We start from the raw sequence: 10,789 nt of genomic DNA, 5'->3' as shown, positions 1-10,789 counted from the left end.
CCGATCCGGGAGCAGCAGGGCCAAAAACAGCTGATTCCGCGGGACGCGCGGAATCCAAAATGGCGGCCGTTCCCGCCAAAACTAAATTTGTTGAAACCGTCCCTGCCGGTGCCCCTGCTGCCCCCGAAACCCCCGAACTAGCTGGGGCCTCCGCAATCAACACCGGGGGTGCCGCCATCGGCGAGGCCTGCTTCGGTTCGCCGCACAACCGGCACTGACCTCCCGGCGCTTCTATGCCTCGGCGCGAGCACGCGCGACAGCGGAGAAGTTTGCCTGCCATGACCTCGAAGCACACCACACGCTGTGCTGAGCGGCGCACACACTGTCTCTCACAGCTTCCCCCACAACAATTACCCGCTCTGCTCTCTCTCGCTAGCAATAGGAAACGAACCTGCCGTCCGTTCCTATCTACATAAAGCCTCAGATGGCTCTTAAAGAGATATCACCCAATTTCTTTCTTTCTTTCTTTCTTTCTTTCTGGCAGCTGAAAAGTGGGGGGCTCTCAAGGCTACAATCTTAGAAAGCAGCCGAGGCACAAAGCTGCCAGAGTCTCCAAGGAGAGCAGCACAGGGGGAGGGACCTGAAAACAGGTGTAACACCCCAGGGGGGAAAACTGGGCCCCACCGGACCCAGGGCCCCGAAGCACTTTTTTTTTTTTTTTTTTTTGTACCACGTACAGAGAATAGTCCAGACTAATAACTCAGGCAATAAGAAACCCCTTAACTGAATAATCAAACTACCTCACCAGACTATTGAAGACTGCACAGGCTGTCCATCTACCTCTGCTGAGACTGAGAAAATACTGGCTAGTGGATGTACTGCACAGGTTATATATACAGTATTCAAAAGCTCAGTGTTTCTCAGTCTCCCTCTGCTGGTAGGAGGACATAACCCATGCGTCTTGACCGGTCTGGAGGGTCGTGGAGGAACACATCTTTTAAATCGCTCACCCGTTAACTGAATACTCAGATCCACATTCCACTGGTTCATGTAGTGTTCGTAATCCAGCTCTGGACTGTGATCTTGGAGTTCCTTATGGTAACACTTAAGAGGAACTAAGTTTTGGGCATCTAACCAGTAAGTCTCTACCAATTTCTCATAAGAGGACAAGGAAAGCGCATCTGGAGGGATAGTGCGAATGTAATGACGTAATTACCCATATGCCAACCACGTCATCTTAGACAAGTTATGTGCAGTCTGTAACTCTCCAAAGGATTTTAGCTCACCCTGCTCAGTGGTTACATGAAATAAATAGATTAAGCCATTTCCTGTCCAATGTGTGAAGGTTTTATCTAGCATTCCTGGTGGAAATGCCACATTGCTATAAATTAGAAGCAATGGTGTAGAAATAGAGGGTAGAGCCAAAATCCTGCAAACCTGTCACCGTATCACCCATAACAGAGCATAAAAGATCAAGCGAGCCCCTGGAGGGGCCGCTGGAGGGGGCAAAGAGTGCAACCAACTACTAACATGCCATGGGGCTCCCAAACCAGATTACAGTTGTAGCCGAAAAATATGGTGTACTCCAAAACTAATCAGTAGTGTGCCACATTCCACATGCCATAGCAAAAAGTTACTTCTAGGCAACCGCAACATCGTTAAGGGCACCCTGGCATGTTTGCCAATCCATCTCTTTCAAGCTTACGATTATGCTGAAAAGTGAGTCAGAAGGGTAATATCTGCAGCAAGTATAGACACTCTGGGACAAGCATCATGTTGTGTAACACCAAACGTCTTAATAAAGAGATAGGGAAGTGTTACCACAGCTGTACCTTCTGCAAAGTAAAAGCTAATAGTGGTTGAATATTAAGTGTATCTAAGCGAGATAGGTCCATGGGATCCACAACCCTAGATAGTGGATTGCCTCTCCTGTCCAAGATAATGGGAAATTACCCCTCCATTGCCTCTGAATCGATTCCTGCAATGGGAGGACCAATGACTTATGCAAGTTAAATAGCCCTGAAAAGTATCTGAATTCTTCCACCGCACCTATCAATCGGGGCAAGGAGGAATGCGGGTTTCCCAGGGTAGCTAACATATCATCCGCATAAGCTAATATTTTCAAGCACTCATCATCAAGTGGGAGCCCTGTAATATCAGGATCCTTCTGTACTGTACGTAAAAGGGGCTCTAAATATAATGCAAAGGGCAGAGGTGAGAGCGGGCAACCTTGTTGAGTACCGCGTTCTATTGCAAACATGTGTGTTCTTGTGCCATTTACCATAATTGCTGCTCTAGGTGCTGTGTAAAGTGTACGCAGGACTTGATGAAACCAACCTGTTATTCCCACATGATTCAAAAGCTGAAACAAATATACTCGATTAACATGGTCAAACGCCTTTTCAGCGTCTAACCCTACCAATATTCCAGACTCCCGCAATGCCGTGCTCTAGCTGTCACCAGCAGTACCTTATGGTCATTCATTACCTAATGGCAGCCTCTCCTCCCAAGGAGTTAACACCAATAAGCCACCCATGACCAGTTGCCAACCAAACCTTCTTAATATTACCACTTGCATTCAGCTGTCCACACAAAGCAATTCTCATCTGCACTCGCCCCCCACCCTGACCACCCTCCCAACCCGCCCCTACTCCTTTCCCTCCCCGCCAAAATATTGTCAACTCCAGTGTTAGGCTGACAAGGGACATTTATGATGCCTTTCAGGGTCCCAACTCCCACTACTGTACAAACATACTTTTACGTCCTGCAGATATAATAGTTACTCAACCACTTTGCTATAGTTAAACACAAATTTTATCCATCTCTTCTTGGCCTCAATCAGGATCGTCTGCTGATCTCTCCATGATATTAATAAAGTCTTTAGCCTCGGAGGTGTTATCTAGCGCTTGTCATTTTCCTGATTGATAAACTTTCAAAGTTGCAGGGTAAAGAAGCATGAATCGGTGCTTCTTCTTGGTCAACAGTTTGTAGAGAGGGTAAAATTGTTTATGACGCTCAGAGAGTGCAAAGGAGTAATCTTGAAAGATGTGCACTGCCTCACCTTCATATTGTAAATCCTCTCTTTTTGCTTTATATTGCCGTAAGATTTCCACCTTGTGGATATAATTGTGAAGTTTAATGATGACCACTTGTGGGCATAAATCTTGTGCTGTTTTTTGGCCTAACCGGTGTGCCTGTTCTAGGTGCGCCGGGCCCAATCCATCACGCATTGGAAATACTGAGGCCAGCCAGCCCTCCAAGGCCAGAAGCAATCTTGTGTCTGCCAGCATTTCAGGAATACCTACCAAACGGAGGTTTCCATGTCACAATCTATTCTCTAGGTCCTCCAGTTTGGATGCATGCTGTTGCATCTGTTTCTTTAGTATCTCCAATGCTGTGGTCCTCGCCTCTGTGGTGTCCTCCAGTGTGGAAACTCCTGCAGTTCAGCTGTATGAGAACACGTCTCAGTGAGTAGACTTTCTAAGTTTGAAATTTGAGTTGATAAGCTCACCAATTGTGGTCCCAGTGCCTGTGACACCGCTTTAGTGAGTTCTGTGAGTGCCGACTCAGTAAACTGGGAAACTGGAGCCGGCATGGGATCTGCCGTCTTGCCATCCTGCGACCTCAACCGATCTCCAGCTTTTTGCAGTGGTTTAGCAGACATTTCTCCTCCCTTTCTACTGAGATATTTGTCCATAAATCTCCTCACATTGGTAGAGGCGTCTAAGTAGCAGGTGAGTCAAAATTAGTGGTCAAAATAGCAAATAAAGGAAGCTGGGACCCCGGAGACATCTCACTAACGTCTTACCGCTCTCACTGCATCATTTGATCCCCTCTAAGAAGTTGTTTTTTAAACTACAACTAAGGGTGATGTTTTTTTTTTTGTACTGAACATTTTCGTATCCTGGTTCATGCTATTGTTTTTGCCTCAGTTGGATTATTGTGCTCTATATGGTGGATTAAATGTAAGATTAATTAATAAGCTGCAGTTACTACGAAACACTGCAGCCAAAATGATTTATGGCTGTTCTCACAATGATCATGTTACACCCTTGTTTAGAAGTCTATATTGGGGGGGGGGTCACGTGATGCCAGAGGTCTGAGCGGACGCCTGTTAGCTCGGCTCCCCTCCCCTCCCCTCGTCCTGCTTTTCCCTCATGTCGAGGGCGAAGAAACTTCAACATTATTTTAAATAGACCGGCAAGTTACCTGAAATCGTGCAGAAGTGGGCGGGGTGTTTTTCAAAGGCAGAGAGGAGCGGAATGCCAGTAAAAGCCTTGTGGGCGGGGAAGGAGAAAGGCAGCGCAGTGAAAAACAAAATGGCATTGCAAACACCGGTCACCTTGCCAACCCCGCCGCTCCGAAGCCCGAACCCAAATCTGATGCACAAGGACATGGTGCAAGTATCTTTGAAACACGTCACAGCTGCTGGACGACAAGCTTGCTAAGCTGCACACAGGCATGGAGGAAATTAAAGAATGCATCGCCAGCTACACGGTCAGAATACAACAGACAGAAGATCGAATCTCTTCTCAAGAAGATCAAATGACAGCAGCAGAAGGGCGCATTGGTGACCTGGAGGTACAAGTACGCACGCTGATCGACCGAGTAGAAGATCAAGAAAACAGGGGCAGACGGAACAACATCAGGTTTGTGGGTATCCCTGAATCCGTCCCTGATGCAGAGTTGAATGAGCTGGCAGAAAAATGGATCCCCAGGCAATTGGGCCTGGAACCGGACTCAGGCCAGGGGCAGGTGGAACGGATCCACCGCAAAGGGCCGAGGGGAGAAACCACTTGGAAACCGAGGCTGGTCATTGCACGCTACTTGAACTATGCTGTCAAAGCTAGAATCCTTGAGCACTACAAGAAACAACGCAATGTGGAATACAAAGGAAATCGGATTTTGATGTTCCAGGATTTTTCTTTTAGAGTCATGGAGCTGAGGAAGCTGTTGGCACCGTTTTCTACTAAGCTGTACGAGAAAGGAATTAAATTCGCATTTCAATACCCGGCCAAAGTACGGATTACCTACCCACAACAATCACAACTTCACTTTAACAAAGGTAGAAGTGCTACAAGCTTTTATGGAGAAGCTATCAAAGGTTCCAGAACAGGCTGAGGAGATGCGGTAAAGAATCGGTCAGGGAGAAATTAGAAGGCCCTACTAATATGACTAAATACCTGAAAGATATTGAAATTCACAAGAATATGATCAATGGGGGAAGACATGGGGCTATTTCTCCCACATGGGTGCATAAACTGAGAGGTGAATAACAAGCGGCCATCTCAAAGAGTTAAAAATACCCTACACCAGACATTGCCACTCAATAGATATGGGAAGCCGTGACTGCTTTACTAATAATGAGTGGATCTAAAGCCAGGACTAGACGAACAAGACACAGGACCCGCAAGAACACGAGTTGGAGGTGGGGGATACCTGTGATTTACCTCCAGGGAACTGACGAGAAGGAACCATTCCGGAATTGCAGGCTATGCAAACACGGAGGTGTCATATTGACTAAAGATGAGTGGACATATTTTGGATCAGAGTGATGCTGGGTGACCCAGACACAATATGCACTGCCATTGTTTACAGTTCAAATGTTTGTGTTGGATAGGGGCCAGCGCCCCTTGGATGGAGGGTCAGACTGTTTGAATGCAAGTTATTTATGATGGTTACAGGGTTTAGCTAAAGGAGGGGGAGATGGGGGGAGCAGATACAGGGCTTGTCATCTTGGGGAATGATTGAGGGGGACAGAGTCTCAATCAGGGAGAAGGGTAGAATAACAAAAAAGGGGAGAGTGATAGTAGGCATATGGATGCTGTTGTGTTGTGTAAGGAGTTGTGTCGGAATGAAAGGGGAGATGGATGAGAGTATGCATGCGGGGCTGGGGGGAGAGGCCGATAGGTCGCACAGTGGGAACGCGAGAGTGAAGAGGAGGGGTGTCGGGGGGAAGGGAGGGAGGATGGGGGGATCGGGAGTAGAGGAAGAGAGAGAAGGGAACCGGGAATTAAGGGGGTCCAAAGGGACTTGAGGCTGGGAGAATGAGAGGTTTTTCTATGCTGCAGTGAGGGCGCAGGGTGCACGGGGAAGACATGAGGGGCTTGCCTTGCAGGGTGGCACGGCTGGGATGCTGCTCTGGTGGGTCTTTATGTCTTTGCAGTACTGCATCAGTTTGGCTGTGGTGTGGGGGAATGGGTAGAATACGAGTATCTTCCTTTAATGTAGACGGCATACACTCTCCAATCAAACGAAAAAAGATATTGTAATACAGCAAGCAACTAAAAGTGGATGTTCTTATGGTGCAAGAGACCCATTTGTCATCACCGGAATATCTTAAGCTGAAACAAGGCTGGGTGGAGGAAATTGCCTTTTCATCCTTTAACAATAGACAAAGGGGAGTGGCCGTCCTCATGAGTAAAAGATTAGATAACACCTGCCACAAAATTGTTCAGGACCCCGAGGGCAGATTTGTGATTTGGGCAGGTATCCTCCAAGGATTGAAGGTAGCCCTGTGCTCGGTCTATGCTCCGAACGTCTACTCACAAAAATTTTACTCACAGTTGATGGCTGAATTAGCCCCATTGCAAGAGTAGAAAATGATTGTGGGAGGGGATTTTAATATAACGGCAGACCCACTAGTTGACTGTAAGCCACCTAAAACACGGCCCAAGGGGATGGAGGACAGGGGAATAGGACTACTACAACGAGATCTGGGATTAGTGGACGCTTGGAGGGTGCTACACCCGGACGACAGAGAATACACTTTTTATTCACATGTACATAAATGCCAGGCAAGGTTAGATTACATTCTACTATCACAAGGCCTCTTCTCTGTTAGTCGGGCTGCGGAGATCAAGGCGGAGGTGGTTTCGGACCACAGCTTGATCTGGGTGGAGATCAACCTTGGTGGGGATAGAAGCAAAGTGAATTGGCCAATGAACCCTACCTTGTATCAAGAATCTGAACTCAGGGAATTCCTTCAAAAGGAATGGGGGAACTATATCACAGATAACAAGTCTTCTGTAGCCGACCCAATTATTTTCTGGGAAGCAGGGAAGGCAGTGATGAGGGGAAATATTATAGAATACACAGCCTGAACTCAGAAGAGATGGGGAACTTCTTGATCAGCTCAGGTCACTCCAGCAGGTTAGGGTATTGATGATGCGAAGAGATGAAAAGGCAAAGAAAACTTTTAGAGAGTTAAAAACCAAGATTAACAACACTTTGAATAAAAGGGCGATGAGGGACATTGTTATACAAGTACCAACTACACAAGTGGGGAAACAAAACGGGCAATAGGCCTGCGAAACAACTGATAACTCGCATTAAATCCGCATTGGGGCAAGTGTTGGGTAGGGAAGAGTAGATACAAAAAGCTTTTGTGGACTTTTACAAATCTCTGTCTGACAGGGGGAGTTGTGACAGGAACAAACGGGAGGCATTTTTCCAGTCTTCGGCTCCCCTCCTTGTCGCAAGAACAACGAGACACGTTGAACGTGTCTGTTACGGGGCCTGAAATCCAAGACGCCATAAAGAAGCTCAAGCTAGCAAAAGCCCCGGGACCTGATGGGTTAGGGCCTGAATTGTACAAAATATTGGGATGACAAATAGCAGGGCCATTCAGTGAACTTTGCGAAGCACTGTGTACAGAAGGACAGCTCACGGGCGCCCTGACACATGCATCTATAATACTTCTGCCTAAGCCAGGCCGCGATCGGGAGCTACTGGGATCTTACCAACCTATCTCCTTGTTAAATCAGGATATAAAACTGTTTGTCCTCATTCGGGTTCCAGGGCTCCGTCCTCTCCTGGTTCTCTTCGTATCTTTCCCAACGCACCTTCAGAGTATTTTCTAATTGCTCTTCTTCCACCCCCGTCCCGCTCTCTGTTGGGGTTCCTCAAGGATCTGACCTTGGACCGCTTCTTTTCTCGATATACACCTCTTCCCTGGGCTCGCTGATCTCATCACATGGTTTCCAGTACCATCTCTATGCTGATGACACCCAGCTTTACCTCTCCACTCCCAACATCACAGTTGAAACCCAGGCCAAAGTTTCGGCCTGCCTTTCAGACATCGCTGCCTGGATGTCCAACCGGCATCTGAAACTGAACATGGCAAAGACTGAGCTCCTTGTCTTTCCACCCAAACCCTCTTCTCCTCTTCTCCCACTTTCCGTCTCTGTTGACAACGCCCTCATCCTCCCCGTCCCTTCAGCCCGCAATCTCGGAGTCATTTTCGACTCCTCCCTTTCCTTCTCTGCCCATATCCAGCAGACAGCTAAGACCTGTCGCTTCTTCCTCTATAATATTAGCAAAATTCGCCCATTCCTCTCTGAACAGACCACCTGAACCCTCGTCCACTCGCTCGTTACCTCTCATCTTGACTATTGCAACCTTCTCCTCACTGGCCTCCCGCTTAGCCACCTATCCCCCCTTCAATCTGTCCAAAATTCCGCCGCACGTCTTATCTACCGCGAGAACCGATACTCTCATATCACCCCTCTCCTCAAGTCGCTTCACTGGCTCCCGATCCGCTACCGTATACAGTTCAAGCTTCTCCTATTGACCTTCAAGTGCACTCAATTTGCAGCCCCCCATTACCTCTCTACCCTCCTCTCCCCGTATGTTCCCACCCGTAACCTCCGCTCTCAGGACAAATCACTCCTATCTGTACCCTTCTCCACCACCGCTAACTCCAGACTCCGGCCCTTCTGCCTTGCATCACCTTATGCCTGGAACAGACTTCCCGAGCCCATACGCCATGCGCCCTCCCTGCCCACTTTCAAGTCCTTACTCAAAGCCCATCTCTTCTCCCTTGCTTTTGGCGCCTAACCACCTTCCCCATTCATGATACCTACACTGGCTACATAGTTTGTTTCTTCTAGATTGTAAGCTCTCTTGAGCAGGGACTGTCCTTCCCCATGTTTAAACTTGTACAGCGCTGCGTAACCCTGGCAACACTATAGAAATGCTAAGTAGTAGTAGTAGTAGTAGTAGTAGTTTGCTAGCATTATGGCCGCCTGATTGGGAAAAGTGCTACCAACTTTGGTGCATGAGGAATAATGTTAATTATACAACCGTGTCTGCCTCTTATGGTAGCTTTTGTTAATTAAAGCTGTGTCAGAAAAATATTTGCAAGTGCGATTTTATTATGCAGGCAAACAATACACCGCCAAAATACAAAATAGCAAGCAGCAGAGTATTAGTTGCCAAGTTTATACAAAGTTGATTATTTTCAGTGGACAATACATCTGTTGGCTGCCTGCTACGTGAATATTCCATCACTGTTTAATTATTGCTACCAAGTATTACATATTTAGGGCACATGCTTTAAACATAGATTGTTTACATGCACATGGTATTGCTTATTAAACCCGAAGGCAAAACCAAAGTGTGATTAAACAATTTGGTATAAACTGTGTTGTTTGTGACTTTATTTGTTATGAAATGCTTGCATTCTACTACTACTACTACTTAACATTTCTAGAGCGCTACTAGGGTTACGCAGCGCTGTACAAATTAACAAATAAGGAAGATCCCTGCTCAGAAGAGCTTACAATCTAAAGGACGAAATGTCAAGTTGGGGTAGTTGAGATTTCCTGAGGTGTAGTGATTAGGTGCCGAAGGCGACATTGAAAAGGTGGGCTTTGAGCAATGATTTGAAGATGGGTAGGGAGGGGGCCCGGCGTATGGGCTCAGGGAGTTTGTTCCAAGCATGGGGTGAGGCGAGGCAGAAAGGGCGAAGCCTAGAGTTGGCGGTGGTGGAGAAGGGTACTGAAAGGAGGGATTTGTCTTGAGAGCAGAGGTTATGGGTAGGGACGTAAGGGGAGATGAGGGTAGAGAGGTAAGGAGGGGCTGCAGATCGAGTGCATTTGTAGGTGAGTAGGAGAAGCTTGAACTGTATGCGGTATCTGATCAGAAGCCAGTGAAGTGACTTGAGGAGAGGGGTGATATGAGTATATCGGTTAAGGCGGAAGATAAGACGTGCGGCAGAGTTCTGGATGGACTGAAGGGGGGATAGATGGCTAAGTGGGAGGCCGGTGAGGAGTAGGTTGCAGTAGTCAAGGCGAGAGGTAATGAGAGAGTGGATGAGAGTTCGGATGGTGTGCTCGGAGAGGAAGGGGCAAATTTTGCTAATGTTATAGAGGAAGAAGCGACAGGTCTTGGCTATCTGCTGGATATGCGCAGAGAAGGAGAGGGAGGAGTCGAAGATGACACCGAGGTTGCGGGCAGATGAGATGGGGACGATGAGGTTATTATCAACTGAGATAGAGAGTGAAGGGAGAGGAGAAGTGGGTTTGGGTGGGAAAACAATAAGTTCAGTCTTGGCCATGTTCAGTTTCAGGTGGCGGTTGGACATCCAGGCAGCAATGTCGAATAAGCAGGCCGATACTTTGGCCTGGGTTTCCGCAGTGATTTCTGGTGTGGAGAGATAAAGCTGGGTGTCGTCAGCATAAAGATGATAGTGGAAACCATGAGAAGAGATCAGGGAGCCTAAGGAAGAGGTGTAGATTGAAAAAAGAAGGGGCCCAAGGACAGATCCCTGAGGAACTCCAACAGAGAGCGGGATAGGGGAGGAGGACGAACCATGAGAGTGTACTCTGAAGGTACGATGGGAGAGAAAAGAGGAGAACCAGGAGAGGACAGAGCCCTGGAACCCAAAGGAGGACAGTGTGTCAAGAAGTAGGTTGTGATTGACAGTGTCAAAAGCGGCGGATAGGTCGAGGAGGATGAGGATGGAGTAGTGACCTTTGGATTTGGCGAGGAACAGGTCATTGCAGACCTTAGATAGTGCCGTTTCTGTCGAGTGTAGGGGGCGAAAGCCGGATTGAAGCGGATTGAG

Source organism: Microcaecilia unicolor, chromosome 1, assembly GCF_901765095.1.
Source record: "Microcaecilia unicolor chromosome 1, aMicUni1.1, whole genome shotgun sequence".
NCBI classification, from domain to species: domain Eukaryota; kingdom Metazoa; phylum Chordata; class Amphibia; order Gymnophiona; family Siphonopidae; genus Microcaecilia; species Microcaecilia unicolor.
This window is presented reverse-complemented; position numbering follows the sequence as displayed.